Below are 10,892 nucleotides of genomic sequence, written 5' to 3' on the forward strand. Positions count from 1 at the left end.
GTACCCTTATAAAAGCTGGGTATAGCAGTCTATAAACCCAGTACCAGAAGGAACTGATGGGCAGATAATGGCCAGCTAGCCTAGATACTTGGAGGAGAGATTACCCGAATGCACACGCACGCACAAAGGTAAAAAACAAAAGGAAGATACCTAGATTTCATATAAACATACAGACAAGCACACAGACAGATAAGCCATACAGCACACAGTGTTTTCATGTTAATTGTGTTTTGAAGTGGCTATTATAAGAATTTCTCATGCCAGTGTAGCAAGTCTTACACCTTTAGTCCTTCAAGGCCAACAGAATTACACAGGACAGCCTGAGCTACCACAGTAAACACCCAGACTAAAATAAAAAACAAAACAAAAACAAATGGGGCCAGAAGCAACAGCTCAGCAGGTAAAAATGCAGTACAAGCCTCAGTCTGACAACCTGAACTCAATCCCCAACCTGAGCTGGATCCAGGAACCCTGAGTGAAAGGAAAAACTCCAAGTTGTCCCAACTTCCATACTCACACTACAAGCAGCATGTATCGGACACCAAGGATGCCTCTAACACCTGGTTTGACTGTCTCCCCTTCCCATTTCAGGCTTGGCATACAATAATTAAATGCATTTGATTATCAGGTTCTGGGGATGAACTTTAGCTTTCTGCTAATCAAACACCAAACAACTTAACCTATCTCCAGCTCTAAGGAATATTTGTTGTTGTTGTTTTGATTATATCTGAAGTATAAAAGATAAAAATTATATATTGAATAGTCAATATATATACTGGATAGTCTACTTATTTGCATTTCAGATATTTATTCCCTTTCTCCATTTCCCCCACCCCAGAAAATCCCTATCCCGTCCCTCTTCCCGCTGCTTCTATGAGGGTGTGCCCCCACCCATCCACCCACTCCCCCCCAACCTCAAATTCCCCCACCCTGGGGCATCCGCCTTCTCCTCCACTGCATATACTGCTGGAGCCATGGGTCCCTCCATGCGTGTTCCCAGGCTGGCGGCATAGACCCTGGGAGCTCTGGTTGTTTGGTATTGTCGCTCTTCAGCTCCTAAGGAATGTTTTTGCACATACTATTTCAACTCATCCATCAGTAGTATAATAGTTATCACAGATTAAGAAACTTCATTAAAAGAGCTAAAGACAGAGCCAGGTGATAAAGGGCATGGGTTGAAAGTCCAGCACACTAGGAAGAGAGAGATGGAGACTCCCCACCCCATCAAAAATACCTTTGCAGCAGATCTCCAGAGAGTTTACGGCCCTCAGTGTCAAGAGTCTGTCCTAATCACACCATGTGCCTAGTAATTTACTTGATAATACAATTTTATCTTTTACACTTCAGATGTAGTCAAATCAAGCTTTTCTCCCTAATTCAACAGATCCTAATGTCTACAAATCCTTCCAACCCAGAGAAAATACAATTTAGAATTCACATAAAATTAGACTGATCATGTATCACAGACATAACTTTGGGTATGTATTTCCAATGGTCAAGTATTTCCATTGCACCTAACCTGACACAGGTGTTGGGTACAATCTCCAGCCCCACCTCCCAAACGCAGATCTAAATCTCTGTTGAAAAGAAAAGGGGACTTAATAGTATAGAGATGAAATAGAAAATATTAATAGAAAACACTCTGCCTCCCTGAATGCTGAGATTAAAGGTGTGCCACCAGCCTTCTTTGTAATTCTTAATAAAGTAGCTAAAGCTGTGTAGGAAGAAAAATCTCTCAAACCATCACACCATACTCAGTCATCCCCTCCACCTGCAAATGGTCACCAACAAATTATCACATCCTCCAACTTAGGGAATTCATACATATCCTCACTTCTAGGATCACAGCTTCCAAGTCCTGAGTGACAACTCAACCTCATACACTTCAAGGCAGACAGACAATATTTAAAAGGACTTTAGCAGTGACAGGAATCTTATCACCACTGTCTCCTGATATAAGTATACGTCATCACAAAAACAGACTAAACAAAACCCTCAAATTTTTCATGTCCTGTCCATTCATGCCCTTTATCTAAAAGATATCTCTTCTCATGACACTAAAAAAAGTATTTATCTTATTTTATATGACCATTTTCCTACCCAAATTCAACATGGTTCCTCAAGCAAAAGACAAAAAAAAAAAAGTTTTACCATATAGAAAAACCACAAAAGGCAACTGAGATGTGGCAAAAGCAACACTTGTAAACACAGACAAGTACCTGCTCTTTTTGTACAAGATCAAGACAGATGTGAAACATGGATGTAGGTAAAAGGATGAAAAAAAAACTTTCACTTACAGTTGTTCACAAAGCATTTTCCAGACATTAACTCATTTATGCTACATATGATACAGATGAAAAAAAGAAGGGCATGTATTACTACAAGAACCTATCCAAGATGCTACAATAAAGCCAGGAATAAAGGTTTTCTGGTTTCAGCATTTTTGAAAGTGCATTCAGCAAACTGCTCCTTCCTGATCATTCTTCCACCCTCTATTGTCCCTATTCTTCCCTTACACCCCCTCCCTAAAAACCAGATTTCTCTTCACATTTTACTATACACAAAAATTCTATCAATGAAAATTTGGGGACTAGAGAGATGGCTCAGTGGTTAAGAGCACTGACTGCTCTTCCAGAGGTCCTAAGTTCAACTCCCAGCAACCACATGGTGCCTCATAACCATCTGTAATGGTGATCTGATACCCTCTTCTGGTGTGTCTGAAGACAGTGACAGAGTACTCACATACATAAAATAAATCTTTAAAAAAGGAAGGAAAGAAGGAAGGGAGGGGGAAGGAAGGAAGGAGAGAGAGAAAGAGAGAGAGAGAGAGAATTGGATGAAGGAAAAACTCACTTGGGGTTCTATACCAAAAAAATGGTTATATATACCAAATATAATGCTAGTTTACAATTTAATCAACAAAACCATTTCTCTGACATAGTACTGACTTCACCTGACAGTAAGGTTGTTTAGCAGACAGATCTAAAGGGTCAGACTGCCATGTAAACAAAAGGCTATATACTCTGTAGGCTTTCTTGAAGCTAGATTTAGTACTACTCTGGCTGAATTCTTGGTTGAACGAGTTGAAGTAGTACTGTAACTTCTCTAAGTCATCCTTCTAGCACATATTCATCCTCTAGCCCTTCCTCCACCATGCAATCAGAATATGGGCACTGTGACAATAGTACAGGCAGTCCACTGAAGGAGAGGTCAACCCTGACAAACCACAGCTGTGTCAGAGCTTGACCCTGACAGCTGTGTAAAGCCAGGGCCCAGGAGCCTCTAGGAAAGTAGATCTCAACCTGTAGGTCATGCTCCCTTTGTGAGTTCAAAGAGCCTCTCACAGGGGTCACCTAAGATCACCAGAAAACACGGATTTAAATTCTAATAACTGTAGCAAAATTACAGTTATGAAGTAGCAACAAAAATAAATTTTATGGTTGGGGTTACCAACATAAAGTATTAAAGGATTAAAATATTAAAGGATTGCAGCTTTAGGAAGGTTGAGAACCAGTACTCTAGGACCTTATAAGAAATAAATATACTCTTATCTCGCCAACAATGGTATCCGGGAATTCTTGTTACAGGCCACTGTAACTTTCCTGTTTTACACTGCCCATGTCCAACATTACAGAAAGTTATCTCCTTGGCCATTTGTGCTACACGTCAGCAACAAGACCACTGTTTTTCTTTATGTTGGCATTTTATTTTGCATGGCATCTAAGCATTCCTATATTCAAACAAAAAATACTACTAAACCTCAGTGTGGTGCCTCATACCTTTAATCCCAGCAGAGCTTGAGACCAGCCTGGTCTACACAGTGAATTCCAAGACACCCAGGGCTATATAGAGACCCTCTCTCAAAAAAGAGAATCAAAAACAAAATTCTACTAGAATAAAAAGAGCAAACTATTGTATCCCCAAAATTAATCACACCACCAAATAAAACAAAACAACAAACAAACAAAAAAACCAAGTGGCTAGAATAAAGGATTCAATTAACTAAGTCACATCAGAATTTCAGTATCTAATATCTTATACCTGATATCAAACTAAACACAAAGAACTAGACATAGTGCTAGCATGTACAAAGACAAAAAAACCAAAAACAAAACAAAAAAAACCCACCCCAAAACCTGTCACTGAGTGGGCCAGCAAAAGGCTTGGCAAGTGAAACCACTTGCCATCTGATGATTCAACTTCCTGCCCTGCAGCCCAGGATGGAAAGAGTGCCAACCAAAAGTTGTTTTCAGACCTACAGCCTGTGCATAAACACATAAACTTAAGTAAATCGTTTTTTAAATACCGTAAGTTTGACATCACTAAGGGAAATGCAAGCCAAAATTATAGTGAAGCACTGTGTATGGTAACTGACAACACACCTGGATTCCCATCGAAAGGGGAAGAAATGAGTTTGAGGCCAGGTTAGGCTACAAAGATCCCAACTCAAAAATTAAAGCCAGACTCCAAATAGGTCTCTGTACACCGACACTCACAGCCCTGGCCATTCTGGAATTACTCTGCAGATCAGGCTGGGTTCAAACTCAGAGCTGCTTGCCTGTCTCCTGAGATTAAAGGTGTGTGCCACCACCACTGCCACCACCCGCCAACACCAGCAGCAGCACCAGCCAGCAGCAGCTCAAATTGTTCAGTTTTTAAAAGAAAATAAATTTGGGGGCTCAGTATTTAAGAGCACCTAGAGTTCTCAGTCCAGTTCAAGGTGATCTGGCACACTCTTCTGGCCTCCATGGGGAACCACACACATATGCAGTACACATACATATATGTAGGTAAGACACTCATAAATAAAATATAAACATTTACTAAGTCTTTATAAAAAATGAAACTTTGGGGGCTGGAGAGATGGCTCAGAGGTTAAGAGCACTGACTGCTCTTCCAGAAGTTCTGAGTTCAATTCCCAGCAACCACATGATGGCTCACAACCATTTGTAATGGGATCTGATGCTCTCTTCTGCTGTGTCTGACAGCTACGGTGTACTCATATACATAAATAATTCTTTAAAAAAAAGAAAGAAACTTTGATAAATGCTTCAAGTTGAATGAACACTGAGGACATGTTAAATCAAATATGACAATTACAGTAAAACAAAGTTTGGTTTTACTTGGATGAAGTACCTATACTAGTTAAAATCATGAGATAAAATATAGAATGGTAATTATAGGGCTAAATTATGAGAGATTTTCATCAAATGAACAGAAGTACAGTTTTGCAGGTAAGATCTTGAAAATAGATACTTCTAAGTTAGTGAAAATGGCGGTGCTTATTGTAATACATGAAAATTAGGAAAAAAAATAAAAACCCTAAGTGAATTGCAAGGTTTTACATACTTCTAACACTAATCAGAAAAACATTACCCTTTACTTAAACTGTATGAATCTTTAGTTATTAAATTATCAGCCTTTGGTCTATCATCTACAGCCAACTATAAATGAACTCTAAAATCAAAACAAAAAATCCTGTTTACTTAATAAGATTGTTACAAAGTATCTCTACAAGATGGTACAAAGTTTAAAAAAAAGTTTGAGTAGCTCAAAGTTCCTCACATTTAAGTCAAAATGCCAAACCTCCCCAAATTTCCTTCCCAGACATTCCTGGCTTTGATAAAGGAATCTGAAAGCTACTCACTTACTGGAGCCCAACAGTATGAGTACTGTTGGGAAAATTTACCTAAGATTCCAAAATGTAGTTTTCTGATAAAATACAAAAACTGAAACACTACCCAAAATAGGAGAGCAAAGCAGTATGAGACAAGTGGCCTTATATTACAAAGCAATTTTATGTTTTTGTTTCAGACTTTATGTCTAAGTATTAAGAGCATGAACCAGCTAAGTAGTATCAGAAGGATGTTAAAGGTACAGAACCATTTAGGTGATGAGTACATTTTTAAATTTTTGTCATAATTCATGACATACTGACATTTTGTGGGAAAGGGTATAAAATTAATCCAGCACATAAACATAAGGCTGTTTACTAGCTTATCAACTGAGTTGGTATATGAGAATTTGATACTTTATAGACATTGCTGGGAAATCTGGAAGAGTAAAAAGTACCATGAGTTGGTACATCAGCTGGGTTGTGGTGGCAGAGGCAGGGTGATCTCTGAGTTTGAGGACAGCCTGGTCTACAGAGTGAATTCCAGGACAGCCAGGGCTACACAGAGAAACCCTGTCTCGAAAAAAAACAAAAACAAACAAAAACAAACAAAAAAAAACAACTAGTACTGTGATCAATGAAACTGGACTGCAAACTCTGAAGACAGAATCACGTCTGTTTTACTCTCTGCTGTTAGCCCCAATGGTTGACACAAAACACAGTGTATATCAGACTGACAAAGGATAAGACTAAGAGCTGGCTATGAGTTGGGGTGCTTGTTGTTCTTGACAAGACCAGAGTTTGGATCCCAGTGTTCATGTGGGAAGTGGATCAGAACTACCTGTAACTCCAGCTCCAGTTCTGACACCCTCTTCAGGTCTCCGAGAGCACCCACACACACTTGCTGCACCCCACACAACATAAACAGATAAAACTGAAAAGAAGTGTTTTGAGTTAGCTGTGTCAAACACAAATTAAATACCAGATAAATGTGTGTCCCATAAAATTTAAATGTAACTAACCATCTTTGATGGTTATTCTTCATTGTCACTTTGGAAATTCATCAATGAGGATGTCCCAAAAAGGTTCATCTGAACAGGAAGGACTACCCTGAATACAGACAACATGAGTGTTTTCTGTAGGTGATTTGAGTCAAAAGAACAAAGTAAGCTACCAGCACTCATCGCATACTGCTTCCTGACCACACCTCCGTCCCCCCTCCCACACACACACACAGTCTCCTTGCCTCCCCACCATGAAGGACTGTATCCCCTAGAGCAGTGGTTCTCAAGCTATGGGTTGTGATCACTTTAGGAGTTACAACAGATATTTACATTGCGATTCACAACAGTAGCAGAACTGCAGTTATGAAGTAACAATGAAATGATTTTATGGTTGGAGGGGTCACCACAACATGAGGAACTTTATTAACGGGTTCCAGTATTAGTAAGGTGGAGAACCACTGCCCTAGAACTATAAGCCAAATTAAATCCTTCCCTTAACTTGCTTCATGTCAGGTCATCTTAATAAAACGTTGGTAGTTAAATTGCCAATGTTCCTTCTTTATTTTCCCAATGTTTCATAATGAAGGGGAGCAGCAGTGATAGTCTGACTGACGTACACAAAGCACCAGGTACATCTTTAGCACTGGAAGGGCAGAGAGAGTAGCTGGCATAGCAATTCTTTATTCAAATGCAGCCTGTTCCACACAATGAGTGAAGCCAGGGTTGTCGTGACAACCTGATGTCACTGTCCATTATCACCTCTCTGATCCTGAAAGTTTTAACAGTTAAAGTTGGAAGAACAAAAACAAAACTTTAGTAAAAAGGAGAGAGCACATACATGGGGGTTCCATGCACTCCAGCCTCAGAGGGAATAGGGGTAACTAGATTATAGCTTTTATGTCCAAGGCAATTTGGAGAAAGGGAAAATACTGGAAAACATTAAAAACAACAGCCTGGCACTTGTTACTATGAAGCCAGAAAGTTCTCTCTACAAACCTAAACTGCACAAATACATATAGCACATGGATCTAAAATATATATATATATTATGTACAGATATTTTGGAGGTTCCATATTATTTCTCAACAATCTTAATATGACAAGCAAGAAAATTCCAAGAGAAGACAGTTTCTCTAAACTCGGTACTTAACCTTACTCAGCTTCTCTTGGAACAACTGTATGTCAGCACAGCTAACATTTTCTCCCTCACAGTTTTGACTGTTTATGATTTGAGATTATAGAATACTGTGAACTCCTCTGCCCCAAGTCTCACTAGGAATCCACGTTAACGTGCTCACAGCGACCTACTATAAAACCCATCCTGTTTTTTCTCACTCTTCACAGTTTTTCCTCCACCCACTTTTCTCTTAGTTTATGTGCTGTGAGAAAAGCTACTCCTGCTTCTGAGTGAAGAACCTGTTCCTTGTCCTTAGTCCCTGCCTCAATGTTCAGGGCCCAGCAGTTCAATGGCCAAAGAGGAAATGGGGGGCAGGGGAAGATGACTTTGTATTGTCACTCCAATCCCCATGCAACTACTGAAGTGTATATTCAATAGGGACTCAAATTCTTTTTCCCATAAAACTGTCCAGTATAAACTAACAGAAGCCAGATGGTAGCTGGTAGGCAACAGGCAACAGGCTAATGTAGGTACCGTGATCCTTACTCGATTTGGAAAGGAAGGGGGCCCAGGCAGTGGTTCTTGACTGGGTGGAGGGCTACAAGGCTGGACCAGCTCTTAGCTGTTTTGTCAGAATCGGACAAAACACATAGGCTCCCTAACACATGGACTCCAGTACCTAAAGAAACTACCAACAAACAGAAGGAAACAGGGAGATGGAAATAAAGTTTGCCAAACTAACAACTAAGAAGCAACTACACAAGGAACTACTAGGAAAGATCAACAATGGTTTGGTTTAACTACTCCAATCTCCATGACTGAAATTTCCTTGTTTTCTTCCAAGCATCTTAAAAAAAAAAAAAAAAAAGTCAGTTGTTTTAAAACAACAGAAGAAATAACGTACCCGTTATGAAGAACAGATTTAAATGGTATTTAAATCTTCATGGTTATGGTTAATGATTTAAGAATGTCCAAAAAGAAAAAAAGCCAAGCAACAAAAAACCCTCCATATTCAACTGATATACTTTCCACCTCGATTTGGAACTTAACCCAACTTCAGAGACACTGGGAAAACTGTAGGCAATTGTTGGGAAAATAACATTGAAAGAATTTACATTCAAGGTACATACAACTCGGTTAGAATAAAAACCTCATTGATTAACACTCCGTCACACAGAGTACACAGAATACAGGGATTACAAACCTGGGATAAGAAACATTAATAGGACTGAAGTTGTTCTCTATCTGGATGTGTGTGTATGTGGGGGGGGTGGTCTACTCTAGTCAAACATTCAATTATTTGGTAACCTCCTTCCTTCTTGTTCCAAAGGTTGTAAAATAAAAAAAAAAAAAAAAAAAAAAAAAAATGGAAATAGCCGATCGCTACTCTAAATTTTACTCCTGGCGGGGGTGAGGGGGTGGGGGTGGAGGGACGTAGTAACAGCAGGGTGAGGCTCGCAGCATCCTCCTGCCTCGGTCACATCAAATTCTTCAGAGGAAACAAGGACAGTGGCGACAACCACACCCCTGAGGACAGCCGTGCAGCCGGCAGGTTTGACTCTAAGCAGCATTCCCAGGCTTACCACACCCCCTCGGCGCCACGGGAAACCAGACTAATGTCACGCCGCGATCGCCGCCTCACGCCCCCTCCCGCACGCAGCCGACTCTCAGCTTCCGCCGACTGTGGTACCCAGGGACCACCGGCCTCCGGCGCCCGCCCCCGCACAGCGCCGCGTCCGCTCCCGCCGCCGAGCTCGGCTCCAGGTCCGCGGCAGAAGCCTCCGGCTCGAGGGCGCGCCCCCGGCCCACTCCCCCGCCGTCGCCGCCGCCGCCGCGGGCGGCCTGCCGCTCACCTGGCCGCCGGCTCCTCCCTCGCCTGCCCGGCCGGCCGCCGCCTAGGAGCAAGCGCGGGCCGCGGGAAGTCCGCTGAGGAGGGGGAGGGGGCGGGATGCCGGGAGCCGCCTCCTTTCTCCTCGCCGCCGGCTCCCGCAGCCAGGCCGCGCGTCCTCACCCACTCGCCCACTTTCTCACAGCCTCGCGGTCGGTCGGCCGGCCTCTCCCTCCCTCCCTCCCTCCCTCCCCCCCCCAAGCCCGCACTCCCGTTCCTACACACTCGCTCACGCCCGGCCGCCGCTCGCTCCCTCACTCGCCTGTCGCTCGGCCGCGCGCGCGCGCGCGCGCGAGACCCCGCTCACTCACTCACACACACACACACACACACACACACACACAGCGCACGACGCCGGCGAGGCCGCCCCGCGTCCCCCAGACCGAGGCGCCGCGCGCCCCCCGCCCGAGCTGAGGACCCGCGCGGCCCCGCCCCCAAGCGCCGCACTCGCGGGCGGGGGGCGGCGGGGGGCGGCGGGGGGCGGGGCCGCGAGCGCGCTCGGCCGACTGACACCTGCGAGGAGACCGCCCCGCGGCCGGAGGGGAAGCCACGGGGCGCGCGCCCGCGAGGGGAGGCACGCGGGCGCTCCAAGGACGCGCCTCGCCCCCCGCCCCCCTGCCAAACCGTCCTCTCGGAGCCGGAGAAAACGGGTGGGGGGCGAGGTTTGTTCCGCTCGGCACCGCGAGAGTAGGCCCTGCCGTTGTGCGCCCTCCCGCCGGCGCAGCCCCTCCTTGGGCTGCGGCCGTGAGCGCTTTGATGCCCGCCGACCCCTCCGAGCCTCCCGCGCGAGGTCTGGCCGGGGGTGACTCGTGCCGCCCGCAGTGGGGCTAGCAGCCCTCCTTCCCTGGCGTCCGCCCTCACCACAAGGCAGAGATTTGGGGGACAAAGATGATGGTAACTGTAATAGTCCCGATCTGCGAACGCACGGGAGACAATACCTCTCTGTGAGGAAAGGCGCGATTACTGCAGTCTCCGCCGAGCTTGACACGCTAAGGGAGGCTGAGGCAGGAGGATCACAGGCGACCGACCCTATGCCACAAAAGAAAATAAGCGACGTAATAAATTCTATGGGTTGGGCAGGTTCAAAGATAGACGAGGAAGTTAGAGCTAGCTCGGAGAGCTGATGTCAGAATAAACATAATATTTAGGGGCATTTCCTACATCCTGAAACCTTCTAATAAATGGTCCAAAGAAGAGGCGAAACATTTGACCACACTCCACTGCTTAACTCCCTTCTCTACACCATGAATGAAACCAAGGGTGACGAGT

General features: G+C 44.1%; 1 protein-coding gene across 5 annotated transcripts in view; it reads right to left on the bottom strand.

The window, feature by feature from the left end:
* Nucleotides 1-10,014, bottom strand: part of Rimklb (ribosomal modification protein rimK like family member B) — a 36,442-nt gene extending 26,428 nt beyond the window's left edge. Inside the window, exons 1-2 of one of the 5 annotated variants that reach the window (XM_076940520.1) lie at nt 7,236-8,556; nt 6,637-6,724 (exon numbers count right to left, since the gene is read on the bottom strand). The gene's annotated coding sequence lies outside the window, so the exon portion shown is untranslated. Of the gene's footprint in view, nt 1-6,636; nt 6,743-7,235; nt 8,557-9,318; nt 9,379-9,588; nt 9,829-9,848 lie in introns of those variants that run through there. The other 4 variants (XM_076940521.1, XM_034512190.1, XM_076940523.1 and 1 more) reach the window with 4 other exon arrangements.
* Between the last annotated feature and the right edge of the window lie 878 nt (nt 10,015-10,892).

The sequence above is a fragment of the Arvicanthis niloticus genome, chromosome 9, assembly GCF_011762505.2.
Source record: "Arvicanthis niloticus isolate mArvNil1 chromosome 9, mArvNil1.pat.X, whole genome shotgun sequence".
Lineage (NCBI taxonomy): Eukaryota > Metazoa > Chordata > Mammalia > Rodentia > Muridae > Arvicanthis > Arvicanthis niloticus.